The following is an 8,832-nucleotide window of genomic DNA, read 5'->3' on the forward strand; positions in this document are numbered from 1 at the left end:
TAGACCCATTGACTAATGGATTAGAATAGAAAGCCCAGATATAAACCCATGCATTAGTGGCCAATTGATTTTTTACAAAGATGCTGAGAACACATGATGTGGGAAAAACCCCTTTTTTGTGACAGGTGTTTGAATAACTGGATATCTACATGCAGAAGAATGAAATTTAAATACACAAATATTTATCATTGTGTTACATTTGTCTACAGTGTTTAGTACAGTGACATATTGTATAAGTTTGTAGCCTAGAGACCATAGGCTATACCATATAGCTGAGGTTTGCAGTAGACTATCCCATCTAGGTTTGTGTAAGTACACTATATGATGTTCTCGAAATCACCTGACACATTTCTCAGAACATATTTTCATCATTAAGCAATGCATGACTGTATATTTAAAATGCTCAGCATCACTAATCCATAGAAAAATTTAAATTGAAACCACAATGAGGTATCACTTCACACCTATTAGAATAGCTTTTCTCATTGGTGAGAAAACAATATGCAGATTCCTCAAAAAAATAAAAATAAATCTATTCTATGATCCAGTAATTCCACTTCTGAGTATAGATTCAATGAAACTGAAATCAATGTGTCAAAAGGATAGCTGCAATCTCATGTTAATTGTAGCATTATTCATAATAGACAGTAAATGGAATCAACCTATGTGTTCACCTACAGATGAATGGGTAAAGAAAATATGATACCTACACAACAGAATACTATTCAACCTCAAAAGAAGGGAAACTTCTGTCATTTGCTACAAAATGGATGAATCTAGAAGGGATTGTGCTAAGTGAATTAAGCCAAGCACAAAAAAATAAATACCACATGATCTCACTTACATGTGAAATCTAAAAGAGCTGAACTACGAAGTAGAGAGTAGAATGATGGTTATGAGAGACTGGGAATAGGGTGGGAAAGAGGACATGGTGAGTTGCTGATTAAAGGGTACAAAGTTTCAGATAGACAATAGGAATAAGTTTTGAGGTCTATTACACAACAAGATAACTATAGTCAATAATAATGTATATTTCAAAATTACCAAGAATTTCAAATGTCTTACCATAGAAAAAATGATAAATAAGTGAGGTGGTAAATAAGTTAATTATCTTGATTTAATCATTCCACCTGGTGTACATACAGCAGAGCATCACATTATGCCTTATAAATTTATACAATTATGACTTCTGAATAAAAAATAAAATTAATAATGAAAAGTAAATAAATAAAATATAGAAAAGAGATAGCTTAAACCAAGTAGAATAAAGACAATCTAGAGAAAGAGGGACTATTCAAATGTGTACTTACTACTCAGATACGTTATGAATATGATGAAGTACTGATTTAGGAAAACAATGATATCACACCATCCTCTTCTGCCAAGAGTCCCTGAAACATAAAGAAACAAACTTTGTTTTAAAAATTAAGCTTTTATTTATTTATTTATTTATTTATTTATCACCTTGTATTTTAGTTTCTGGATGTACATGTGCAGGTTTGTTACATGGGTAAATTTTGTATCATTGAATTTCAGTGTATGAATAATCTTGTCACTCAGGTAGTGAGCATAGTATCCAATAGGTAGTTTTTCAACACTTACCCTCTCCCACTCTCCCCCTTCTTGTATTTCCCAGTGTCTATTGTTCTCATTTTTATCTCCATGTGTACTCAATGTTTATTTAGCTCCTACTTATAAGTGAGAACATGCAGTGTTTGAGTTTCTATTCCTGCATAAATTTGCTTAGGATAATGGCCTCTAGCTGCATCCATGTTGCTGCAAATAACATGACTTTGTTCATTTTTATAGCTGCATAGTATTCCATGGTGTGTCCGTACCATACTTGCTTTATCCAGTCCACAGTCTATGAGCATCTAGGTTGATTCATTGTCTTTGCTATTGTGAATAGTGCTGCGATGAACATATGAGCTCATGTGTCTTTCGATAGGATAATTTTTTTTTTCTGTTGGGTATGTACCCAGTAATGGGACTGTTGGGTTGAATGGTAGCTCTGTTTTAAGTTCTTCGATAAATATCCAGTCTGCTTAACACAGTGGATGGACGAATTTGCATTTTCGCCAACAGCGTATAATCAATCCCTTTGCTCTGCAGCCTCACCAGCATCTGTTATTTTTGACTTTTTAATCATCACAATTCTGACTGGTGTGAGATGATTTCTCATTGAGATTTTGATTTGCATTTCTCTGGGGATTAGTGATGTTGAACACTTTTGCATATATTTGTTGGCTGCATGTATGTCTTCTTTTGAAAAATGTCTATTCGTGTCCTTTGACCCATGTTTTAATGGAGATACTTGTTTTTATCTTGTTGAATTGTTTAAATTCCTTATAGAGTCTAGATATTATACCTTTATCAGATGCATAGTTTCTGAATATTTCTCCCATTCTATAGATGGTCTGTTTATTCTGTTGATAGTTCTTTTGTTAGGCAGAGCCTCTTTAATTAGGTTCCACTTGTCAATTTTTGTCTCAGTTGCAATTGCTTTTGGAGATTTAGTCATAAATTTTTCACCAAGGCTGTGTCCAGAATGATATTTTCTAGGTTTTCTTCTAGGATTCTTATGGTGTGTGGTCTTACCTTTAAATCTTTAATGCATTTTGAAATAATTTTTGTATATTGCGTAAAGCAGGGGTGCAGTTTCATTATTCTACATATGGCTAGCCAGCTATCTCAGTAGCATTTATTGAATAGGGAATGCTTTCTACATTGCTTGTTATTGTCAACTTTGTCTAAGATCAGATAGTTGCAGATGTGTGCCTTTATTTCTTGGTTCTCTATTTTGTTCTATTGGCCTATGTGTCTATTTCTGTACCAATACCATGCTGTTACTGTTACTGTAGTCTTGTAATATAGTTTGAAGTGGGGTATTGTGATGTTTCTGGCTTTGGTCTTTTTCCTTGCAATTATCTATTCAGGCTTTTTTTTTAGTTCCATATACATTTAAGAATCGGATTTTTTCCAGCTCTATGAAAAATGACATTGGTATCTTGATAGGAATAGCACTGAATCTGTAGATTGCCTTGGGCAATTGCAATGATATTGATTGTTCCAATCCATGAACATAAAATGATTTTCCATTTGCTTGTGTCATCCTTGAATATTTTCAGCAGTGTTTTGTAGCTGCCCCTGTAGAGATCTTTCACCTTCTTGGTCATATGCATTTCTAGGTATTCTATATTTTTTGGCTGTTATAAATAGAATTGCATTATAAATTTGACTTTCAGCGTGAATGTTATTTGTGAATAGAAATGTTACTGAATTTTGTACAATGATTTTATATCCTGAAACTACTGAAGTTATTTATCAACTCTAGGCACCTTTTGGTGGTGTCTTTAGGGTCTCTAGAAATAGAATTATATTATCAGTGAAGAGAGATAATTTGACTTCCTCTCTTCCTATTTGAATGCCTCTTATTAGGTTGGTGCAAAAGTAATCGGTTTTGCCATTAAAAGTAATGGCGAACTCCACTATTACTTTTGCACCAACCTAATATTTCTTTCTCTTGCCTGATTGCTCTGGCTAGGGCTTCCACAACTATGCTGAATAGGAATGATGAGAGTTTGTATCCTTGCCTTGTTCTAGTCCTCAAGTAAAATGCTTCCAGCTTTTGCCCATTCAGTATGATGTGGGTTTTGGGTTTGTCATATATGGCTGTTATTATTTCGAGGTACGTTACTTCTATGCCTAGTTTGTTGAACATTTTTATCATGAAAGGTTACTGGATTTAATTGAAAGCTTTTGCTGTATCTAGTAAGATAATGATTTTTTGTTTTTAATTCTGTTTACGGAGTGAATCACATTTATTGATTTGCATATGTAGAACAAGCCCTGCATCCCAGGAATAAAGCTTTCTTGAGTTTTGTGTTATTTTGCTCTGTATAATGTGAAAATAAGAAGATGCAGTCCTCAACTTAGTATTCAATACTAGCAAGGGTCAAGTCATCAAACTCTGTGTTTCAACAGTAGAAAAGCTTGCCTTCATATTAAAAAACAAAGCACGTATTGCAAACATTATTTAATAGTGATAAAATTACAGAAGAAAATATATTCAGACTGACCCATGGCATTCACACCACACCGGAATTTTGCCTGGAACAAAACAGTGAATTTTATCCCAAAAAGTAGGTTAGGTCCATGCTCGCTAAAAACTTCAGTCTCAGACCCAGTGAAGGAGGATAAAATACATAGTGCATGTATAACATACATTACATGTACATTAACCTTCTTTAATGCCCCCCACTAGGGTTTTGAGGGAAGGAGAGATGAAATGTGGACTTGTGCACTCACAAAGGCAGAATTTTCTTCCAATTATAAAAGGTCATACATGTGACCCTTTATGTCTGTGGGAATCCACCTTTGAAAATCACAACAAAAATCAAAAGGAAATGATTTAATATAAAATATTCCAATTTCTCGGTATGAAGACTTCCACAGAACAGGAAGAAGGAGACAATGAAAATAAATTTTCTTTAAAAATAAAATTCCCCTCATTTTATCCCTAATACTCAACACTCAAAAACAAGTCTGTATAAAACTAGGAATACAGAAAAGGACCACAGAGGACGTTACATTTCAAAGTCTTAGGACCTACTCTCAACTTCTGTCCTCATCAAGACCCTTGCCTATAGAGATGAGGGCTCCCTGGTCCACTGGAGAAAGTGAGTGGTCTCAGATCTTCACCCCTGCTTCAGCAAAGATATCCCAAGTCACTCACTGTCAAAATTAATAGAATTGACCTGGACAGAGATTGAGCCTCCCCAGGAGATGCCCTGCTTCTTCTTGGTTTTCTCATGCCAGAAAGATTTGCTTTGGTGAACCTCAAAACCTCATTGGCTCGTTCCCCCAGTCTCCGGCTGCACCTCAGTTGGCATCAATGGAGTTGTCTGCCACCTCAATTTCCTCCTCCCTGACCCTTAAGAATGTGGATCATGCCCTTTTTTCTTCTTTCTTCCTTTTTGGAAATGTGTTAGGGGTCTGAAGCTTTCTTTTCTCGGCTGGAGGAGTCTCTGCCTCTTTGGCAGTCTCAGCTGCTTCCATTTCTTTCCTGAACCCAGCTTGGAAACTACCACTGCTGCCTTTTTCTTTTCTTCTTCCTCCTCTTCCGCCTCCTCACTGTTCTTAGCTGCTTTTCCATTCTGGGCAGTCAGTGCAGAGGTGCCATTGGCCTTGGGGACTTGTGGTCTTGGAGAGTCCTTGCCCTTGGGCTTTGCTTCCTCTTCCTCACTGGAGTCATCAGAGGAAGAATTGCTGCTGCTCTCGACCTTTCCTTTCTTTGTGGAGGCTGGCTTGGAAGGGGCTGTCCCTCCTGCTGCCTTCTGCAACTTCTTAACTGGGGATTTAGATGTCTTCTCTTCCTCCTCCTCCTCCTCACTGCTGGAGCTGTCTGAATGAGAGCTGCTGTCCTTACCACCCTCAGGAGCCTGCTTGGCAGGCAGATATGGAGCTGCTTTGTCAGTTATCTTGGGCTTAAGGGGGACCACAGTCATCTTTGTCTTCTCCTCCTCACTGGAACTGCTCTCTTTCTCACTGGAGCTGCTGTCAGCCTTTCTCGTCAGAGGCTTCTGGCCACTGCTTGCAGGTTGCTTGAGAGATGCAGCTGGCTCCGCTGCAGGTGACTTGGTAGTGGCAGCTGGCTTATTTGAGGAATTCTTGCTGGTACTGGCTAGCTTGGAAGGAGCTTCATCATCCTCGGAACTGTTGGAATATGAGATGTCTGAAGAGCGAGCTCTCTGCTGCTTTCTTTGCTGGAGGTTGTTTAGTATTTGCTTTAGAGATGACTGACTTAGCAAGAGTTCATCCTCTTCCTCCAAACTTCAGTCAGACTCATCGCTGCTGTCTTCAATGCTTTCGGAAGGCTGTTTCCTCTCCACAGCTCAAAATCTTTGATGGAGGAGGGGGGGTGGGGATGATTTTTGGGATTGGTTTTTGTTTTTGTATTTTTTTTTTTCTTTTCCTTGGGTAGGGGTGGTGGCTGCTTTCACTGGGACCTTGACCACAACTTGCTTTTAAGATACAGTCTTCTTGGGGATGGCTGCTGCCATCTCTTCCTTTGAGTCACCACTGCTGCTGCTGCTGCTGCTGTTGCAGCTGGCTGCTTTGCCATTGGCTACTTTAGGTGCTGCTTGAGCTGGAGTACCTGGTGTGGCTGGGACTTTAGCCCCAGCTTTAGCTGCTACAGATGTTGTCTTTGGTTTCTGTTTCTTTGGTGCCCCATCCTCAGAGCTTGAGTCAGAATCAGAATCAGAATCAGAGCTCTTAGCCTTCTTAAGAGGAGCTTTGGCTGTCTTGGCTTGGGGCTTAACTCCCTTCTGGACAGACTTTTTCTTTTTGTCGTCCTCCTCATCATCACCGGATGCTTCACTGCTGCTGCCCTCTGATGCTTTGGCGATAGGCTTTCCAGGAGGCTGAGACAAACTTGCTCACAGCCTTCTTACCTGGAGGCCCTTGAGCTTCTTCCTCCTCCTTGCTGCTGTCCTCACTACTGTCACTGGATGAAGTCTTCTTCTTAGCTTTCATAGTCACTGATCCATTTATTTGCCCGGAACTTTTGCTTTGGGGCCTTAGCAGACTTGAGACAGAAGCTATAGACATCCAAGAGGGAAGAAGCATTGGCATCCTGCTGTGTAGCTCCTATGGGTTGGGTGAATATATTGGCTATCACACAGGAAGTCGAGCACAAGGGGATACAGGTCTGTGGGAACCACACAAGCCAGTGTCTGCCATCCTCTGGGCAATACATGTGACTACCATTGTCTATTGGCGCTATTTTTAAGTTGCCTACCTAACAATTACTTAGGGCAACGCAGCAGGTAATCAAGAGATTGACAGTCTAAAGTGTGGGAGACAAACTATTTGAAGACTAGCAAATAAAAATCTTACAATCTACAAGACATGCTTCTGTCTATGTTTCTACTTGCTTAACTTGTCTATAAACTTAGGTCTTTAGATTTCAGCCTTTGGGGGCCATGACAAGACTTAGCTTCAAGCATTGTTTGCCTTGGTCTCTGCATCTAATACATAACTAAAATTGTTTACCTCTTAAGTTTTTCACTAAAAATAAAGGCCACTAAGAGTTAACATTGTCATTAATACATGTAATTAAAACTACTAGATATAGTGAAAATTCTATATGCATTGTGCACACAAAATGTAAAATGCGTTTTGGGATTTTTGTAAAAGTGTTCTAAAAAGGCATACGAATGTGGTTTGTCTTAGAGAGAAAGCAATTTTGCCTAGTTTAGAGAGTTTAAGAATTGTAAATTAAACTAATAAGACATAATGGCTAAAATTAAACAGATGCAGAAAGTTGGAAAAGAAAGTAAATTTTGTCCTAAAGTAAAGTGGTAGAACAAAACTGAAGGTTTAAGCAATTTGTAGAAGGTTTATGAAAAATTGATCTTGTGAAAGGAGCTCTGTGTGTCATCGAGTTGGCTACAGTTTAAAGGGGATTATTTAGTTTTCCTATAAACTGAACATTAACGTCAAAATCACACTTACACAGCGCCAGTCTGTGCCCCTGTGTCAGAATAACAAGGTTTTCCTGTAAAATTGATCTGTTCTTCAATAAAAAAAAATAAAAACTTATAAAAGGCTTATGGAAATCTTACCTTATGATCACACTGATTGAGATTAGATATATTTGTTTATAAAATTTTATTAAAATTAACTTCAGCATTAATAATACACTAATGCAAAGGTAAAATTTAGTTTTCTCTCTTGAAAAAGATTTTCATGTAGTATTAAAAAATAGTGAAATATTTCTTTTTACCTTTTGAGTAAACTGCAGAGAAAGAGGGGAGAGAGAGAGACAGATTAAACTGGCATCAAGCTGTTTTTATCATGTCTTATGGTTTGGAAATTGGAGTCTCCTCTCCATTAAAGAGTAAAGGTTTTTGCTTTTGAAAATCTTTGAATTATCATTTTGGCTAAATGAGTTACTTTACAGTGACCTATGATCCTATTTTGTGACATCAGGTGTTTTAAATCTTTGATATTTGACAAACTTTGCAAAATCATATTCTAAATTCAGCCTTTAGCTTTGGATGTTAGGATCCCTAAAATTCAAGAGAGACATATTCGGCTTATGTGGTGTATTAAAATTATACAGGACGCTTTATCAAATATGAAATGATGTTTAACTTTCTTTGAGTTATAGTTTATATAAATGTGCTATTAATGTGTTCCAAATTGTATGAGATTTCTATAATTCTGATGTCTTAATGTTATCACAGTAATAATTATGACTATTATTGTAATTGCTGTATTCCATAGCAATAACCAAATTTCCTTGTTAAAATTGTGTCTTCAACAACAGCTGTTCTAATATTTTTGTCATGCACACACAATTGTTTTACTTTGATTTTTCTAAAAAAAAATCAGTTTGTGGTCTGCTACAGTCCAAAAGCTTCTTTAGGAAAGTTCATGAAAAGCACTCTGATGCTCGTGAATGCAGGTTTCTGATAATGTTAAAGGGTTTGTGTGTCTCGACTAGAGAGAAAACTTCCAGGACTCTCAATGGAGAGCTGATGTGTTCATGAGGCCTGCTGGCCCAATATCATGTAACACAGGAGTTAATTGCATGGGACTAAACTAGTAAATACCAGAAAGTTTTTAAATAACTTTTTGGTTTGAAACATTGCCGATTCTTTCCAGAGTTTCTTTCCAGAGTTAAGAAAACTTTTCCTGTTAAGCTATTTATAGCTGACCACAAATTGAAAAAGTATATATATATTCTTGTGAGCAAAAGTTAAAGCATATTTCTTTGTACCTGATTTCTCCAGAATTGGGAAACTATTTGCAAGTTTTCTTATT

The 8,832-nt window shown here is 37.2% G+C and overlaps 1 pseudogene; it reads right to left on the reverse strand.

Moving 5' to 3' along the window:
• Positions 1-4,727: 4,727 nt before the first annotated feature.
• On the reverse strand, positions 4,728-6,744 carry LOC116810994 (nucleolar and coiled-body phosphoprotein 1-like; annotated as a pseudogene).
• Between the last annotated feature and the right edge of the window lie 2,088 nt (positions 6,745-8,832).

Source organism: Hylobates moloch, unplaced genomic scaffold, assembly GCF_009828535.3.
Source record: "Hylobates moloch isolate HMO894 unplaced genomic scaffold, HMol_V3 SCAFFOLD_7, whole genome shotgun sequence".
NCBI classification, from domain to species: Eukaryota; Metazoa; Chordata; class Mammalia; order Primates; family Hylobatidae; genus Hylobates; species Hylobates moloch.